The sequence below is a fragment of the Elephantulus edwardii genome, unplaced genomic scaffold, assembly GCF_000299155.1.
Source record: "Elephantulus edwardii isolate Elephantulus edwardi_28Jun2011 unplaced genomic scaffold, EleEdw1.0 scaffold00070, whole genome shotgun sequence".
Lineage (NCBI taxonomy): Eukaryota > Metazoa > Chordata > Mammalia > Macroscelidea > Macroscelididae > Elephantulus > Elephantulus edwardii.
In genome coordinates this window covers 4,308,877-4,316,552 of record NW_006399820.1, presented here as the reverse complement: position 1 = coordinate 4,316,552, position 7,676 = coordinate 4,308,877, and positions in this window count along the sequence as shown.

Below are 7,676 nucleotides of genomic sequence, written 5' to 3'. Positions count from 1 at the left end.
TTTTATATTATTTTAATTAACACATTTGTCTTTAAATAATAATATGTTTCTAAAAAATAGACTATTAAGATATTCATTATAATAGCCATTTAGGAATGTATTACTTACATTTTAACTATTCACCACTGTTATGTTATTGACTCAGTTTCATTTTATTCTTCAATGTGATTTCTACCCAGGAAATGCTTCTGAAGATTTGAGTTCTTTAGAGACCCTCCTAAGGAGAAAAACAAAACAAAACATTAATTAACTGATAAAAGAAAAAAAATCCCAACAAAACTCTTTGTATTCAAGTTCACAAAATGTCAACTTAAAAACTAAAAGCCTTAATTTAAGAAATCATCTTTTAATTTTTGTTTAAATTATCACAGATGAAATGGGAATTTTGTATTTTAAAGTAAAATAATAATTTCATAATATTACTATCAAATGGTACACAGATTAAAAATATATCTCCTAGTTTTTCACTCTATTCTCTCTTAATCATTTTTATTTACCACTGAATGATAGCTATTGTGCCAGTTTATAACAATTTATATATAGGTACAAGTTAGTTCCTAAAAACAGTCACAATTGTGTGAAGTAGTTTAGTAAAATTACATTATACAGACTATCAGTTTAGCCTTTCAATGTACATTCCCCTGCATGATGATTTTAACTGCTTAGTCCTATGAGAATGATTCTAATCCATTATTCTCTAATGTATTTTTAAGTCAAACTGTGATTTAATGAGGTCTTCGCTCTCTAGATCAACAGAAGATCCAGTTTGGAGCTCAAGCTCACTATCATCTACAGAGGTAGCATAAGAAGTGAAGACATAATTTTTGTTCGATCATTTCCTTTCTTCAAATCTTTATTCTATTTTCAAAAGTGAAGATAAAAAGATTGACAGTTCTGCTTTACTTATAAATGTGATAAACGTGTTCTAACATCAAATTTGTCACCAACGTAAGGGAAGATGAAGTAGGCATAATTCTCTCCTTTAAAACTCTTAGATTTCCCTATAAAATACAAACATTCAATTAGACTGGAAGTATGGAATAAAGCAGAATTATTGTTGTTGTTGTTGTTTGCCATCAAGTCGAGCACAACTTATAGCAACCCTATGAATAAAGGGCCAGAAGTGTTTCTATAACTATTGACATTTATCAAAGTTCATAGAGTTTCCAGAGGCATGTTGTTTAGGATGTGTAGAACTTAAACATAAAATTGTGATGAGGTCTGTGGATTATTTTTTTGCTTTATCTATGTATTACCCTGACCTAAAGAAGATGAAAAATATGGAAATGTCAATGAGCACAGACAAAAAAGAAGGAAAGAAATTAAACAAAAGGAAAAATATCCTAGTAGTAATAAATATGCCAACTGGCAAACTTTTAGAAAAGAGCCACTCTAACCCTACAATAATAAACAAAATCTAAATCACAGTGTCTTAATGTGAATAATAAATAAGATGACAATTTGGATCATTGTTCATAGGACCACTATGAGCTGTAATTGATCAAAGGCATCAGCAACAAAAATATTGTAGCAAAAATGTGTAACATTATCTGATGTGACTTTAAGTGTATATGGAAGAAACATAAAATAATTATAAAGAGGGGAGATGATAAATAATTATGATATTTATATAATTCATTCAAACTGGTATAAAATGATGACATCAGTGTCCTGCTTATAAATTATGTGTTTTAAGAGATAGAGACAGAAGACAAAGAAGGAAAAGAGAGAAATCAGTAAAAAGATATACAATTTAATATGTTGTTGTCGTTGTTATGTGTCATCAGATTGCGTGTGACTCATAGTGACCCTATGTACAGTAGTCCTAAACCCTGATCTATTCTGTTCCAAACTTACTATCTCTGATATACCTACCACTATTACCCCAGTCACTTAATCAATCCATCTTATCAAGGGTCTTCCTCTCTTGCACAGTCCCTCCACCCTCACAAGCAAGCATGATGTCCCTCTCCAAGGACTGGTTCCTCCTTGCAACATGTCCAAAGTATGTCAGACAAAGCTTCAGAATCCTTGCTTCCAAGAAGCAGCCTGGTCTCACCTTTGCTAGAACAAATCTGTTTGTTTTCCTAGCAGTCCATGGTCTATTCAGTACTCTTCTCCAGCACCACAGCTCAGATATATCAATTCTCCTTCTACCATCCTTCGTCATTGTTCAGTTTCTGATGCATAGCAAGTAATTGTAAAGACTATCCCCTGGATCAGGTGCACCTTAATCTCCAGACTGTCATTGTTGTTCTTCAGTACTTTGGAGAGGTCTCTGATAGCAGACTTTCTCAATGCAATTTGTCTTTTAACTTCCTGGCTGCTAGTACCAAGAGTGTTGGTTGTGGAGCCAAGCAAACTAAAGCTTTTAACAATCTCAATCTCTTCAACATCTATCATGATGCTGCCAATGGGGTCAGTAGTGAGAATCTTTGTTTTCTTGATGTTGAGCTTCAGTTCGTATTGAAGGCTGTAGTCCTTGACCTTCTGCTGTAAGCACTTCAGGTCCTCCTCAGTTTCATCAAGCAGGGTTGTGTCATCTGTATAACGCAGATTGTTGATATACAAAAATTATATATAATGTAAAAATTAAATTTAAAAATATTTAATCTATTCATGAGATATCTAAAATAAAAAGAAAAAGTGTACAAAAAGGGACATATTTAAGCTTTAACATCACAATAGTTAAAATTGCTGCAAATGGATTTTATATAAAGAAGGCCTGTTATTATTATTGTATATCATTGAGTCCATATTATTGTTGTATATCATTAAAATCAACCCATACCTGACTCTCCAGCAGGTTTTCAGAGGCGGTTAAATCACATGGGAAAAGATTGTCCATCTTTCTCCCATGGAGGAGCTGGTGGATTTGAACTACATACCTTTGGCATTTCAGTACAACTAATTGCCAGTAGGCCATCAAAGGACCTAGCAATTGTAAATGTTTATGCACCAAACAAAACTAAAAATTAAAATGTGTAAACTTAGAACTGATAGTAATAAAGGAAGAAATGCATAAAACTACAAATATAATTGGAAAGTTCAAAACCTCTTTCTCAACAATTGATGGAACAAGTAAACAGATGATCAGGGAGGGTGTAGAAAAACTTCAACAAAACTATCAACCAAAAGAATGTAGAAAAATTAAAATGCATAGAACAATCCACCTACCTAAAGCAGAACATAAATTCTTTTCAAGTGTCCACAGAACATGTATCAATATATATTATATTCTAGACCATAAAACATATGTTTACACTTAACAGTATTAAAGTTACTCAGTGTCCTCCATCCACCACATATAATCTAAAATATAGGCGTGTTGGAAACTAAAAATAAATGATATTTAAATCTTCAAGAACTAGAAATTATGCAAAAGATTTTTAAATCATTTATAAGTAAGATAAGACGTCTTAAAAATATACAGAATTGTATGAGAATGGAAATATATCAGCATTTGTGGGACACAACTAAACAGTACTGGCAAAATTTATAACATTAAGTGTTTATACTAGAAAATAAGGAAAATCTCAGATCAATAACTTACCTTTCTATAATGTCAAGAACACATAACAGGAAGATTAACCTCAGAGGAAGTAGGAAAAAATTTCTGAAAATGAGGACAGAAAGCAATGAAATTGAAACGAACAATAGAATTAAGTTATTGACATAATTACCTTATTTTAGACATCATCAATAAAATTAACAAACTTTTAACAAGACTCCTTTAACAAACTTCTGTTTGTTCTTTTGGAAATCCATGGGATATTCAGAACTTTCTTCTCCAAGTCCATTGTTCAAAGGCATCAGTTTTTCTTCTGTCAACCTTATTCATTGTCCAGCACTGAACAAACTAGAAAGTCATTGAAAAGGCTGTGGCCTGAATCAAGTGCACCTATGTCCTCAAACTGCTATCATCCATCACTCCTCAATAATTTAGTTTGGAGAGGTCTTTGACTACAGACTTTCCCAGTGCAATATGTCTTCTGGTACTATTGGTACCAGCGATATTGATCATGGAAGTTAAGCTACAAAATGGTAGAAAATAGTTTAAAAATATGCCTGACAAAAGACTAGAATCTAGGAGATACAATGAATGTTCAGATCCTAAGGATAAAAGTGTAATCCAAAATTTAAACACAGAAAAAAATCATGATGAAACAGAAAAATACAGATGACAAATAAATACATGAAATGAAATGATTGTAAAAATCACTAGTTATTGCAGTGCATGAATTCTAAATCACAATGAAATACAAGTATAGACATTCAGGAGGGCTAGAATTGAAGAGTAACACTATCAGATGCTAGACACGATATCCAGACACTGAATTTCAGTCTCAATGATTGTAGGAATTTAAAATTGTATAACCATTCTAGAAAATATTTTGGCAGCTTCTTGAAGAGTTAAATATGCAACAATCATAAAGCCAATAATTATATCCTTAACCATTTTCACCAGAGGTAAAAAAGACTTAGATTCACATAAATACTTGTACACAGATGTTTGTGTGGCTTTATTAGTTATACAAACTCTGGTGGCCTAGTGGGTATGTAGTTGTGTTCCTAACTTAAGGTGGCACCTCTTTGGTAGTTCAAATCCACCAGTGGCTCTGTGGAAGAAATATGAACGATTTTCCCTCATGTGAGTAAAAGTCTCCAAAAACCCACTGGAGGGTCCTCTAGGAGTTGATTCCAATGAGCTTTTTGAGTTTTACTCTCAGAGGCCCATATACAATCCAAATGCCTTTCACAAGAAGGCTAAACAACTGTGATATTAACAGTATCTATACAGTAGAATACTATTCTGTATTGTATTATTTAAAAAAACAATTGAAACAAAATAATTTAAAAATAAAGAATAATTGATCCACCCAATAACCTGAATAAATGAGCAGATAATTTTACTGTGATGATGGCTAATTATACAAACTCAAATTCTTGAATTTTATATTGTTAATATAATGTTTCTGAAATGATATTAACTTTTAGAAATGGAAAACAGATTAGTGATTGCCCTGGGTTCAGCAGACACAAAAGTAAAGGAATTTTGACTGCTAAAGTGGAACATGAGTAATCAATGTGTTGCTGGAAATGTTCTTTTAACTTTCTCAATGTCAAATTCTATAGTTTGTAGGGATATTGTCATTGGGGAGGAAACAGAACACAGGATACCTGAGACATCTTTTTATTTTTACTTAGAATTGTATAAGAATTTACAATTTTTCTCTAAAGAACAGGAATTTAAAAAGAAATTACAAAAGATAAAATTTATTTAATTAAATATGTACTTATTAAATATGTTTTTGTGTGAACCATAGACGAACCGACTCATAGCTGACTCTTTCCCAGTTTGTCAGAGGCACTTAATTGCACAGGAGGAGATAGCCCATCCTCCCACAGAGTAGCTGGTGGCCTTGAAGCACGTGCTTTTGGGATTGCAGCTCCTTTCTTTCCACTAGGCCATCAGTGCTCTTTAGATATTGTTGGTGTTGTTGTTATGTGCCTTCAAGTCGTTTGCGACTCATAGCAACCCTAAACCCTGCTCTAGCTTGTGCTAATTGCATTGCCTCTGACACACCCATCCCAATTAACCCAGTCACCGAATCAATCCACCTCATAGAGGGCCTTCCCCTCCTGCACTCTCCTTCCACTCTACCCAGCATGATGTCCATCTCTAAAGACCTGTCTTTCCTTACAACAAAGTATGTCAGAGGAAGCCCCAGAATCCTTGCCTCCAAGGAGTAGCCTGGTTTAACCCTCTCTGGGATTAATCTGTTTGTTTTCTTGACAGTCCATGGTACATTCAATACTCTTCTCCAGCACCACAGCTCAAAGGTGTCAATTCTCCTTCTATCCTCCCTAGTCATTGTCCAACTCTCTGATGCATAACAAGTGGTTGCAAAAACCATGGCCTGTATCAGGCGGACCTTAGTCTCCAGAGAGACACCGTTGCTCTTGAGTACTTTAGAAAGGTCCCTAACAGCAGACTTTCCCGTCGCAATTCGTTTTTTTATTTCCTGGTTGCTGGTGCCAAGAGTGTTGACCGTGGAGCCGAAAAGATGAGTGATTTACTCCTTCCTGATTTTGGATCATACAGTGTTTCCTTGCTCTGCTCTGAGAACTGCTTCCTGGTCGGAGCATAGTTCTTGAATGAGTACAATCAAGTGTTCTGGGATTCCCATTCTTCTCAAAGTTTGCCACAATTTGTTTTGATGCACATAGTGAAATGCCTTTACAGAGTCAATGCCTATCAGATAGGCACTCCTCTGGTCCTTTCTGCTTTCTGTCAAGATCTATCCTCTTCTAAACCCAGCTTATACATTCTGTCTATGTGCTGTTCCAGTTATTTTTGGATAATCTTCTGCATACATGCACTAAAAAATGTCTGATATGTATTTCAAAGGTTTGAGGAAGAATAAACAAATAAATAACAACAAATAAAAAACCCCAAATCCACTGCCATGGAGTCAATTCTTACTCAAAGCAAGCTTCCATGGTTTCTAAAACATTACCAGAAGAGTTTACCTTATTATTTCAGAGATCCACAAGTGGATTTGAATCACTGATCTTTTGTTTAGCAATAGAATACTTAACAGATTATGCTACTACAAATCCTTATAAAGATAACAAACTATATAAAATTAAAATGATTTAAAGTTACTCAAAACCAAAAGTTTCTTTCCCAGCCTAAATTGAACAAATCTGTTTCTGAGAATGATACACAGTCTTATCTAGTACAGATCAGTTTAAAAGACTATGTTCAAATCTCTATCCTTTTATCTTAACTTTGTAAAGTGAAATTTCAATACCTGTAAATATAATATTTGAATTAGTATTTAGAGACATAATCCTTTTTATAATTCTTTGTACAAGGATAAAAGACTTCTTGAGCAGCAAAACATTAGGTTGTTATATAACTGTCCCAAAGCACCTTTATCTTTTTGTTCTTCATTATCTGTTGCTTTCTCTCTTTTAGCATTTCCATGAAAAACATTTATCTGAGTCCATTTGCCAGCTCATATGAAGATTTTAAGAAAAGGGTTTTACATAAGTAAATTTAGCATCATATCTGTAATCCCTGAACACCATCTTCTTTAGAAAGCTTATTAGCTTATTATGTTCATGAAAGCTCAAAGTACATTATGAGGCTATCTATTGCCAGTCAAGCATTTCCACATATTTTGACTGACTTGGTCTAAGAGTTACCATAGTGACTAATTAACTCTTATGTCCTAAATGCATTCAAATTCTTATCAGAGAAGCAGTTTTCATTATGCAAAATATTTTTGTTTTAAATATGCTTTAAATATTCTAGATGTATTAAATATTATTGCAAATAAAATCAATTCATCTTTAATTAAGTTGCTATTATCTTGAAAAATTGAATGTAGAATCAAAATTATTTTCATTTCCATCATTGTTATATGCCATGGAGTCAACTATTCAGCCTAACTCATTTACTACAATTGATTTCTTTTGGACTCATAACAATAATCTATGGGTTTTCTGAGACTTTAAAAGTTAACAGGAGTATATTGCTCATCTTTGCATCTCTCTATTTTTTGTTTCTAAAGTGTCAACTTCTTTGCTGTACCCATAATTGGTATTCTTCTGAATCCAACGTTATCTTTTTAGATGATTAAATATCAATGTATTTTTATTATTAT